The 12,550-nt window shown below is 41.4% G+C and overlaps 1 protein-coding gene across 2 annotated transcripts in view; it reads right to left on the bottom strand.

The window, feature by feature from the left end:
- ARFGEF1 (ADP ribosylation factor guanine nucleotide exchange factor 1) overlaps nt 1-12,550 on the bottom strand; it is a 4,299,619-nt gene that overhangs the window by 3,901,518 nt on the left and 385,551 nt on the right. The window lies entirely within an intron of this gene.

The raw sequence follows: 12,550 nt of genomic DNA, 5'->3' as shown, positions 1-12,550 counted from the left end.
CTGAGTGTGTGTGTGTGTGTGTGTGTGTGTGTGTGTGTGTGTGTGTGTGTGTGTGTGGGTGTTCTTCAATGAAATGTCCGTTGAAAATCTCCTCACAAAGTGCCGCTTAGCTGTCCTTTGTGATCAGCCCATCACAGGTGTTTTGCAGTGTCTGCATGCGCATGCAGGGAATAGGGCCACATAAGGGAAAAATATTACTAAACACTTAGAATAGCCATCTGAATGATAGCCCTCGCAACTGACTCTCACTCCAGTGATGTTTAAAAAAATGGTTCGACTGGCCCAGAGGGGGGTTGATGGTCAATGGAAAGTGGGAGCAAAGTTAGTTTAAAAAAGTAATGCCCTACAAGCAGCACACATTAAGACTAAGCAGAGCTGATCATCTTTACATATTTGAAAACATTTTATCTGCCTTATAACATTTGGAAAGAAGTGCTTCTGTTTCTATAGTGGGGCAAGTGGATGAGGGAAAGATGCAAGATGTCTCTACATAAATGGAGTAATAAAATGTGGCATGGGTTTGAAGGCATGTCTGAGTAGAAATAATTGTGCAACAAGTCAAACTATGAAAGATTTAATGTTTAAATGTTACTAAACATCTTACATTGTGTAAAAAAAATATGCACAATCATTATGTGCAAGAACTGCCTCTGTTAGCAATTTTTATATTGTTAAGTACGAAAAAGAGACAAATAGTAAAGGTCTTTTTTGGTACTTACTTATGGTAGAATTCCCACTAAAGCTGACATGAAATACAAGTACAAAATGAAGACAGCCTGTGAATAATGAAAGTGTAGAGAATGAGGAAACACGCAACCACTCAGAATAGTGTACAAGATTGATAAAATTGTGGACTGTTTAGGCATCATTTTATTTGATTGATTGATTGTTAAAACAACTTTATTTACCTATCGCATTGTTAAACTGTGACAAGTACACACATACTTGAAAAGAAATAAAAAAAATCGCAGTAAGACTTTCTATTATAGTACACATGTATTATATTAAAGTTATGTATTTACCATAACTATGCATCTGTGTTGTCCATGTTGTCCATTTTAATTCTTCCTCAATGATTGGGGCTCAGATCTGACTTGGCTGCATTTACAGGACTCTTGGATCCAATTCTCGAGCTCATCCTTCTACCCATAATGCCCCAGTCAACCTGCTATACCTCAGATTGAGTTTGCTGACTTACAAGTTCTAGGAGTATTTACTTATTTTACATTTGTTGACCGGGTTTGTCTGGCTGAGCTGATAGCCCCTTTTCAGCAGAGGCACGGGGAGTTAAGCTCCTCAAAAATTACAATAAAATTTGTAAATGAAAATAGTATTATAAGCAAATCAATTAACATTTTCAAGTTGAAAACAGTAAAAGCATAAAAATTATTTACAGAGTTTAAGTTGATCTCTAATTTAAGATGTGTACAAAAAAACAGTATGCAGAGTTTGTAAGTACAGCCAAGTGCAGTTAAAGTTAGTGAGGATCCTACAGGTAGTAAAGTAAGTAGGAATATTTTAAGACTGAGGGATAGGTAATTACCTAAATAAGATGACTAAGACAGCTGACACAAAGCAGAAATGACCAATAAGGGCAGAAGAGTAGGTTAATTAGGAGAGAGAGAGACAGTTTATGGAGGATGAGCACAGTGGCATGACCAGCAACTTTTTAGGTAGTCTTTGGTGGCCAATTTAAAATCCTTGAATTGTTTTGAGGGTTCTAATTTCCAATGAGAGTTTGTTCCAAGAAATAGTACGGTGGTAGCTATAAATGTTTTGACCAATTTTGCTCTTGGGTTTACAGATTTGTAGTAAGTCTTGGTCTGAGTTACGGACAGTTCTAGAAGGAATGCAGAAGAAGATTAGAGGGGACAAGTTGGAACAGAAAGATGGCTGGTACAAGACAAAGTGGATAAGCTGAATCTGAGAGAGGAGTAGCAGGTGGGGGAACTCTAGCCAGTTTAGGTGTTTTAAGAAGAGACAGCGATGAGATATATCGCTTTGATATGCAGCTAATCGGGTCACTTTGTTACAGGTACTTTCAAGCTTAGTTAGAGGGGTTTGGAGGTTGGTGAGGAGCTGAGAGCTGTACAACAGGTTTGGAAGAAGATAGGCATGAGAGAGGGAGACATTAGCTTTGTTAGATAGGAACCTTTTTTATTTCTGTATAAGAGCCCAAGTTTTTGAAGGGTTTTCTTCATGCAAGTGTTAACATGCAAATCAAGTTTCAGTTGGTCATCTGTCAGAACCCCTGAAAGTTTTGTTTTGGGTTCAGCTATGATAGGAGTTTTATTTACAGAATGGATTGCAAAAGTGGATTTAAGGTGGTTTAGGTTTTTGGGAAGAAAAAGTAAAACTTTGGTCTTTTTTAGGATTCAGAATTAGCTGGTTGTTAGAGAGCCAGGTTTCAACAGAGCTGAAGGATTTCGGAGTACAGAATTTAAGTCAGAAAGGGTGTCAGCAACTGTTATGACTGTAGAGTCATCAGCATATTGGACAAGGGATGACTGAGGACAGGAAGTATACAGAAGATTAGTAAAGATATTGAAGAGTAGTGGACCAAGCATAGACCCTTGAGGGAGAGGAAGAGAGAGAGCAGAGAGCCATTTCACTGATTGTAGTCTATCTGTGAGGTAACTAATAAACCAGGCAATGGTGGAGAAGTTAAAGTTAGTGAGTTTGTCCAGAAGAAAGGAGTGAGAGACTGTATCAAATGATTTAGAGAGATCTAGGAATAAGCATAACACTAGTTTATTGTTACCTCTGGCCAGAGAAATAGTGTTGATAAAAAGATAGAAGGGCAGTAGTAATTAATCTTAAGCATAGTCAAAGTAAGAATAGTAGTAGTAGAACTAGGCTCAAACCTGGAAGAGAAATTCCACAATAATCACAAGTTCACTCCAGGAGATGACAGAAGTGGGAAGGAGGATGTGGAGTTGAAGAATGAAAATGGACAACACAGGTGCATAGTTATAGTGAATGCATAACTTTAATACCTGATGTCCTTTCCATTAGTTTCTCAACGACTGGGACAGAGTCGCCAGCTACGTGGACCTTGTGTGGCCCTCATGGAAGGATATTTTGGAGTACTGCAGAACATAAGGCACCTCTGCTCCTGGGAGTTGAATCCAATTTGTAATGAGCAATGAAGGTATGAGCATTAAATCAGGTAGCTACTGTGCAAATGTCGGCAATAAGTTCTAGACCAAAAGGAGGAAGAGGTAGCCATGGAGCTGGTGGAGTGTGCTTTTGTAGGCCTGTGTAGGGACAGACCATGCTGACTTTAAACAAAGGAAATGCAATGAGTAAGCCATTTGGCCAGGGTAATTTCAGAAACTGGTCAGCTTAATTTGTTAGGGGAGAAGGAGACAAACAATTGTTCTGACATCCTGAAATTTTTTGATCTGTAGAAATAAAACGTGGTTGCCTACGTACATCCAAAAGATGGAGCATATATTCTCCTTTATTAGCAAAGTTGGGAAAGAAAACAGCTTGATTAATACACATTTCAGAAGCTACTTTAAGCAAAAAAAACCATGGATTGGTCTGTAAGATAACTATGCCTTTGTGAAAAATAAGATAAGGAGATTTAGAAGAGAGCCTGAAGTTCAGAACCTCATCCTGAGGACGTAATGGCTACCTGAAATGCTGTTTTCCATGTTAAAAAATTAAATCATACTTAGCTGATGGTTCAAAGGGTTTCTGAGTTAACCCTTGCAGCATGGCTGTCAAATCCAGGGGGGCAATGGGTCCTTCACTGGGTGGCTAAGCAAGAAACAATACATTTTAGAAAAGCCTTGCTCATCTTTGAAGAAGCTAATAAGGAAATATTTCTCCCTCAGTGAAAATTACACACGTCTGCCAATTGCACTTTGATAGTAGAAAAAAAATAGCTTCTTTTTGAAAAGTAGATTCTAAAAAGTTCTAGGACCATAGAGATAGGAGCAGTGAAGGGGTCCAATTCCCTCTGTAGAGCCCAAAATAGAGAATGTTTTCTATTCACTTTTGTAAATCTTCCTTTTAGACGCCTTGTGGGAATACAGAAGTCATCTGTCGGACTGGGGAGGAAAGCTTGGGCTGTCTGGCTACCAGTGAAATTGGAGAAACCATGCAGTCAACATGAGGCCTGGAATGTTCAGATTATCCATCAAGGAGAGTTGAGAAAGCTGTTTGGATTGGTGTCCAGTATCCATGGTGGATAACAAAGGTGAGAACAAAGGAAGGGGAATCACACTTGATGAGGCCAAAAGGGGGCAATAAGAATAACTGTGCTTTTCAACTGAAGTGTCTTCTGTAAGAATTTGAGAATTAAGAGTTATTGAGAGATATGCATAAAGGAGACGGAATAGCCAAAAGTGGACTAGAGCATCTCTTGGTGACTTCCCTAGAGGAGGGATTAGGACAAAGAACCTGCTGCATTTTTTGTGGGTAGATGTAAACAGGTCGCAGCAAGGTTGCCCCCAATGATGGAAAATCCTCTCTGCCACTGAATGACTGAGAAATCACTCGTGAAGCATCAGAATGGACCTGAGGAGTTTGTTCACTGGAACGTTGGACTTCCCTGGAATATGCGTTGCCATAGGAAAATGACTGGTAGAGAGTGCCCACTGTCACATGCTCATTGCCTCTAGACAAAGGGGGTAAGATTGGGTGCCTCCCTCATTTGTTGATATAACAAACCACAAACATGTTGTCAGTTTGTACTGCAATCATTCCAACAGGAAGAACATCCTGGAAGACCTTCAATGCTAGGAGGACCGCTCTCATCTTTAGGACATTGATAACTGAATTGATCTCTTCTGAGGACCACATACCTAGGACCTTTCATCCCAAGAAATGCCCCCAACCCAGTTGAGAGGCATCTATGGTTACAGTGGCTACTGGGAGTGGAAGTACAAGAGGGCAACCTTGGAAAACTTCATCCAATTGTATCCACCAATGTTGATGTTCATTGGATACTCAAGTGAGTTTGACCAGAATGGACAAGGGAAGACTAAGAATTTACCAGTGAACAGCTAGAATCCACTGAAGAGTGCACATATAAAACTGGGTCACAGGAACTAAGGTTATGGCAGCTGCCATTGACCCTAGGGCCTGAAGAACAAGTCTGGCCAGGTGAGAAGGCTATGCTATAATCTGCTCCACGTGGCATCTGATGATCCTTACTCAACATGGTGGAAGAGAGGCTATCTGATTGAATGTGTTCAGCTGAGCACCTATGAACTCCAGGCTCTAAATAGGTTGAAGATGAGATTTGCAGACGTTGACTGAGATGTCTAGAAATTGGCATAACTGGAGCAAGTAGTCCCTGGATTCCTCTAGGAGATACTTGGTTGGGGTGGTAAGGAGCCAGTTGTCTAGGAATGGAAACACTCTGAATCCCAGTAGTCTCAAGTAAGCTGCTACCACTGTCATACATTTGTTAAACACCCTGGGGAGTTGTGGTGAGACCAAGGGGCAGGGCACTGAACTGATACTGACTGGCCCAAGTTGAAAGCACAGAAATCTTCGGGATTGTCTGTTCATCTTGACATGATAGTAAGCATCCTGAAGATCGATGAAGTATATCCAATTGTCCCAGAGTAGAAAAAGCAAAATGGACTGAACCATGACCATCTGTAACTTTGACTTGTTCATAACCTGATTTAGTTTGCTTAGATCCAGAATTTGTCTCAGATTCCTGGTTTTCTTTGGCACTAAAAAGAATCTCGAGTAAGTTCCAAATCCTTTCTGGTCTGGTGGGAACACTTGAATTAATTTTTTTGTCTAGCAGCTTTTGAATTTTTTCAGCTGTTGAACCTCTCTGACTGGGTGGGATGTCAGGAAGCCTTTTTCTTTTTGTTGGGGAAATTTGGAAAAATAGTATGAAATAACTTCTTGATATGACGTTTAACACCCATGAATCTTTTGTTACTGATGCCTAGGCCTCAGGGTGCACAGACAAGCACCCCCCGACAGCCACCACAAATGGACAGTCAGGAAATCTTTCAAGTGCACTGGAAGGGTTTATCTGAATTGGAATCTTGGAATCCTAGTTCTGCTGGTCTCCCCTGCCACAATGATGGCAATGGCATCTTCCATTCCAACTTCCCATCTGCCAATGGAGGAGAATTGTGAAAACTGGAAAGGACCCTGGGACTTAAGAAACCATATTATCTTGCTTACACTTTGATTCCTGGAAAAGGATCATTGAGGAGTAGAAAAGCATACCTCTATGGCACACAAAGTCTTTACATCCTGCTCACTCCAGGAAAGCATTTCCTTAACAGCAGGACCAAATAAAGACATTCCATCAAAGGTAGCATTGAGGAAAGAAGACTTGAAAGGTCTCGTAAAGTTGTACAAGCGCTTCCAGGCAGGTTTCCTAATGGCTATGCCTGAACCAGCCACCTGTGAAGTACCCTCCACAACACAGGAAATTAGCCTCATGGATGCATTAGAGATGGATAAGAGAGCGGTCAGTTGTGAAGAAAATGTCTTATAGTCCTTCATGGACATGGTCTCAGAGAAGGATTCAGAAAGCACCATAGTCAAATCCCACTGTAGTCTAGTGAAATGTGCCAAGTAATTCAGAGACCAGAAGGCAAAAGTCTCTGAGGCAAAAACGCACTTCCCGATTCTGCCCAATGCCCTGAACTCTCTGTTAGGGGGAAGGACAGAGGAGCTTTACACTGCTAACTCCTCCTTTGTAGCTGCCACTACAACTTTGGCATCAACAAGAATTCCCTTGCTCCAGTGTGGTCTATCCTTAGGGAGGGCAAGAAACTTATCAGGAATATGGAAGATGAGTCATACAGTACCTGGTTACTTCCACGATCTGTCAGAAACTAGATCTATAAGCTCATCTGCTGGGGGAGTTACTCATGAAGTAGATGGGCCAGACCCAAAAGTTTCCAGAAAGGCTGATTACTTTTGGGAAGAGGCATCAAAGGACCATCCACCATTTTGCTTGAGAATTTCTAAGATATCTTGGAAGAATATATAATCCGGTGAGATCTATGGGACCCATCCCCTTCACCGAAGTTCATGTCTTTAGTGACAGACTCCTGAGGGCTGTCTATAAGTCTCCACTTACATGTTCTCTTACAGGGACCCTCCTCAGTGGGTTGGTCTGGAGAGGTATCCGAAGAGAGCAGAAAGTTCTTAAGGGGGACTGTCTGGATGCCTGATGGGGCCAGCTATTGGACCAGAAGGAGGCAGGGCTGTAGGATCTGAAGAGAACACAGTAGATGAATCTCTTGAATAAGAGAAGACCCTCTCTATCACCTCGAAAGCAGAAGGACTGGGAGACAAAGTAGCTGGTCACACCAGAGCTGAAGCTCTCAATACCACCATGCCCCGACCCTGCTCAGACCTGTGCCTCGAAGAGGGGGTCAGACCCAAGCTGTCCAGCAACAAAGCTCTAAGGGGCAAGGATGACTCCAACAACCTTGTAGTGGAACCCAGCCTCCTGGACTCAGCACTGAAGCTTTGGCTCAGAGACTCATCCTGGTCTAAAGAACTCAGTGCCGAACAAATCAAGGAAGCAGTCAGAGTTGAAAATCTAACTGTGTTCAGATCCAACATAGACATTCTCAGGTTTCTCTGATCCAAAGGCTCCAGAATTGGTGGCCAGATTGGAGAAGGGGAAATGACAGCATAGGACATCAAAGGAAGGCTCATGGATCCGATGGGAGATTAAGCCAGGCTAACCCCCACGCAAATCCAAGCTCTGAGGAACTTTCACATCATCCACTTTGGCTTCTGAAAGGCTCCCGGAGGACATGATGGAGAAAGTGGTAGAATGGGTCTGAGACTCTATCCTCGGAATCTTCTGAAGGAAAGGGGAATGGAGTAGAGGAGAAACAGGCTCTACAGAAAACCCTGGTGACTGGGCCCTTGGAGACTTAGTAAGAGAAGTTATCGGATCAGAGGATATGGGATCAGACTGTTTTCACATCGAGTCCAAGGAGGTCAGATCAGATTTCTTTTGAATTTTAGCAGGAGGTTCTGAAAATGAAGCAGACTTCGGAGAGTGGGATGGAGACTGCTTTCTTGATTCTTTCACCTTCAAAGAGGCTTTGAATGACTTTGCGTGCGTTTGAGCCCCTGGAGCAGATGAAGAGGAAAAAGAAGTTGGAAGCAAGCCCTTCTGAACTAATTTGTTCCAACAGTCTCTAAGGGAGCAGGAATTAAAAGTTGCACGAATGAAGCAGCCCGTATTTAAGTGAGAAGCTCCATGGCAATAGACACACTCCCTGTGGGCATCGGAGTTAGGGGTCTACTGCCCACAGGTACATTTCTTAAAACATAATTTTTTTGTGACGTCTGAAGAAAAGAAAAACAAAGTTATTTCTTTTGTAGACAACCAACAATGGTAAGGTAAGGAGAATACCTTCTATTGGGTAGAAATAAGCAAAATGGAGAGAAGAGGAGGAAAAATACCAACAATGGTACTGACAAGTTACTTTGGGTAGAAGAGACAGAAGAATTTGAACCAAATGCAAAGAAAAACTCAAAAAACTGGGTAAGGGAGATAAACTCCTTTTTTCTCTGCAGCCTAAGAGAAAAAAAAAACTTGAAATTGCATACAAAGAAAAAGAACATAGTACTCAAAAAGCTCTCTGAGAAGACTGCAGTTAAGCCATTCTAAAAAGAAGCAGCAGTAAAAAGCGCTTTGAAAGTCTGTTCTGTGGCATTTGCACAATTTGTGCTTTAAGTAGTCATTGAACGGCATGAAATGTTGCTTACAACTAACTGACTGAAAGACAGCAGTGTATGCATCTAAAATAGATGTACTGACAGGAGCTTTAGGAAGAAAGAGGCCTGAGTGATGTAATTTTTTTTATAGACAAGCACTGCATTGCGGGACACCTAGAGGCAGACTAAACCATCAGAATTACTTCAAGATGCCAGACCCCATGTGGTCAGACTCAGAAATTACTTTTAAAAATATTCAAAAACCCATAAATAGTCCCGGAGTGGTGTTAAAATGTAGGAAACACCAAACCATGATGAAATAAACATGTTTTTTTGAGTCTGTGGGTGCAGTTCTCCTTTAAGATCTAAGTGCCAGACAACTGAGGAAAGGAAAAGTACAATTGTATAAGTTCATTACCTGTAACAGCAGATGTTCATAAAACATACTGCCTTACTGGAATATGGGTAGTAGTGCCCTGGTACCCTCTCCCTGGCAGTCTGTCAAAGCATGAAACTCCTCCCACTGCTAGTCCATGATTGCGAAGAAGCAATCACCTGGCAGGAGCAGGAGAGTCCTTCACACTCGTAGAGAGGACCCTTTCAGTTTTCTAGGGTCCAAAAGGAAGAGCAGATGAAACACTTGCATTGTGAATATTTACTGTTTCATACCAAACACCCCCCCCCACCCGCCACACACACCAAAAAAGGTTGCTGAACCAAATTCAACAGCAGCTACTACAACCAATTATACACACTTAACAAAAGGAGGTAAGGTGGAAGGATACTACCAGTTAGGGAGTGTGTTCAACTTACATCTACTGTTACAGAAAATTGAAACTTATGTACTATGTTCAACAAACACGGTCTTGCAGGCATATGGGAAGATTCCCAAAGCTTACCAAATTTGGGAGGAGGAAGAATAAGGATCCAGGAGCATCTGGAGAATGTTCTTCGGGAAACCTGCGCTAGATATAGAAAAGCATCCAGTTTGTAATGCTTTGTGAAGGTAAACACCAAGTTGCTGCCCCTAGAACACTTCAAGTCCATTCCTTTCCAAAATGTCTCTGATGAGGAAAAGGTCCTGGCGAAAAAGTGCCTTTTCTCTTGTCTGGATTCATCTTGCCATGGTGGGTATAACAAAAAATAATACTGGAGTGCAACCAATGTGCAGTGAATTACTTCAAAGTAGCTTGACCTTTCTTTACTCCAGAAAAGGAAATACAAAGTATTTTGGCTGTTCTAAAAGGCTTTGTTCTGTCAAGGTAGTACCTAAGTTGCTTATGCATATCTGAGGTATAAAGTAACGTATATCCCTTATATTCTGCAAAGAAGACGGGGCAGTTAAAAGGTTGACATAAGTGAATACTAAAACCACTTTTTGGCCTGTAAAAAAGGATAAGTGCATAACACAACCCTGTCTCTGTGGAGCATCATGTAAGGTTGTCCCACTACCAGAGTTTGCAGCTCAGAAATTTTCCCTGTAGATGTCAGAGAAACAAGCAAAGCAGTTTTCCACATTAAGAACTTAATATCAGTGAGTAAGGCCAATTTTTCAAGAACATATCTGAGGTACCATGAAGGAAGAATTGGCCTGGGGTGGAGGGGTCTTATATGCAATACTTCTTTCATGAACTGTTTTACCAAAACAAGAAAGAAAAAGAGGGAATCACTGGCAGACAAGCAGAGATGGTCACCAAAATGTACCTTAATGGATGCATACACTAAGACAACCTGAAGTAATTCAGACCAATACTTCAACACCAGCCGGATATTAACCAAAAACAGACCCTCTGTTTCTACTTAGTCACCAATTAGAAAACCTCATCCGTTTGTAAACGTGAGATGTTTTAATAGCAGGTTCTCTGTCCTCCTTTAAAACCTAATGCACATCTTCAAGAAATAAACACCTAAATGAAGTCAAGACAAATTTGCCCAAATTTATTTCCAAATCAGAACCATAAACAAGGACAATTAAGACTGCCTGAGCCAATAGGGGCTCACTATAATGATCTTTGATATTTCACTTTGAACTTTTAGAAGTACCTTGTGAATCAGTAGAGTGGGTAGAAATGCATACAGGAATATTCACGTCCCAGGGAATGAGAACGCATCTGTCCTCCAAGCATGGCCGGAAGAATGTCTGGAATAAAATTTCTCCAGCTGCCTGTTTTGAAAGGAGGTGAACAGATCTATTAGAGGTTATCTCCACATCTAGACTAGATCCTGGAACAGCACTGTTTGAGCTGCCACTTTTGCGGGACTACCCAGGATCTGCTCAGTCTATCTATCACAATGTTCTGCTCTGCTGGGATGTCTGTTAACAGAAGTTAGAATATTGAGAAGCCTGCCTCCAGGTTATCATTGCCAATTAACACAGAGGATAACACCTCATATCCCCTAGCTGGTTGAGGTACCACATTTATTTATTTATTTTTATTTAGTTTACATTTGTTTACCAGGAAGGTCCGACTGGACAATTAGACCATTTTCAACAGAGGTCCAGGGAGAAAAGATCCACAAGTCAAACTATAGTCTGGAAGTATACAAACAGTGACCTGAAGCAAAATCAATATACAATGTTTTACATGACAAAAATACACTAAATTTGAATGGTACAGTTTCAAGACAGTAGTTACAATACTTAGGCTGTACGTATACAATATCTTACATGACAGAGACATTTGTACAGTATCATTTTCAAGTCAACAGGTATAACACTTGGAATTAATGCATACACAGTATATTACATCCACTGCAGGGAAATATTGGCAGAGACAAAATGTAGAGGTTTTAGAGTTAGATTGAAGGTTTAGTATAAAGTACTTTACTAACCGTGGTCAGTAGATGGGCAAATCTGGGTCTATATTATAATCGCCAAAGCTGTCTTTTACGAATGCATGTTCATCGACACATAAACGTTGAAGAATGAGAACAGCGAAGTACCAAAAGAGCGAAATGGAGAATGCCGAATGCATTCCTGGAAGTAACAGCGCCATACAGGTAAGGTAAACCTAACTGTACAAACCTTACCTAAAACACTTTTTCAAACGTTTTTGCAGGGGGGGCCCTGCACCCCCCACAGCCCCCTACTTAAATATACCAACTCTGAGACCGCACTAAAGTGGGGAAAAGGATTCATTTCCTCATCCCCACGATCACCCTGCTGGCCAAGAAAATCTGTTCGGCATTCTCCATTTCGCTCTTTTGGTTCTTCGACGTTTATGTGTCGATGAACATGTATTCATGAGAGACAGCTTTCGTGATTCTGATATAGACCCGGCAACTCCATGTAGATGTTAGGTGAGTCTTCAATTCTTTTTTAAACTTCTGATTATTAGTGACAGGTCTTATGTTTTGAGGCAGAGTTATATCCATAACCACCAGAAAAGGACCCTGAGTCTAAAGGCAGAGAGGAGCTTTCAAGGCATGAAACACTGCTGGCATCTCCTAAATAATGTTGATGTGCTGCGATGGGTCCTTGGGTCTCCATGTGACTAGCACTTTCATCCCCATTGACACAGCTCCACAGGTGAAGTCAGAAGAATATGTCTTGATGGACTGTACGAGCATTTGGTGGGGGGGGGACTTGGATTAATACTCAACTAATCTCTACACCACTGTAATTCTTGTCTGATAAAGGGCAGCACCAGCAACTAGGATGCCAGGGAAAGAAGTTGCTGGGTCCACTAATTCCAGACATACCACTCAATTTTTTATGTGGAGATGGGTCAGTGGTAAAATGAGAATCATGGATGCTAGCAGTCCAAAACTTTCTAGGAATTCAATCGCTGAAGCAACTATACCCTGGGAGAATTCCAGTAACACCATCTAGTATGACAGAACCTTGTTTTCAGGCAGAAAAGACAAAACT

The sequence above is a fragment of the Protopterus annectens genome, chromosome 3.part1 (assembly GCF_019279795.1).
Source record: "Protopterus annectens isolate FY-2018-M chromosome 3.part1, PAN1.0, whole genome shotgun sequence".
Taxonomy (NCBI): domain Eukaryota; kingdom Metazoa; phylum Chordata; order Ceratodontiformes; family Protopteridae; genus Protopterus; species Protopterus annectens.
Note: the sequence above shows the minus strand (reverse complement) of the source record. Positions and strands in the feature narration are given on the sequence as shown.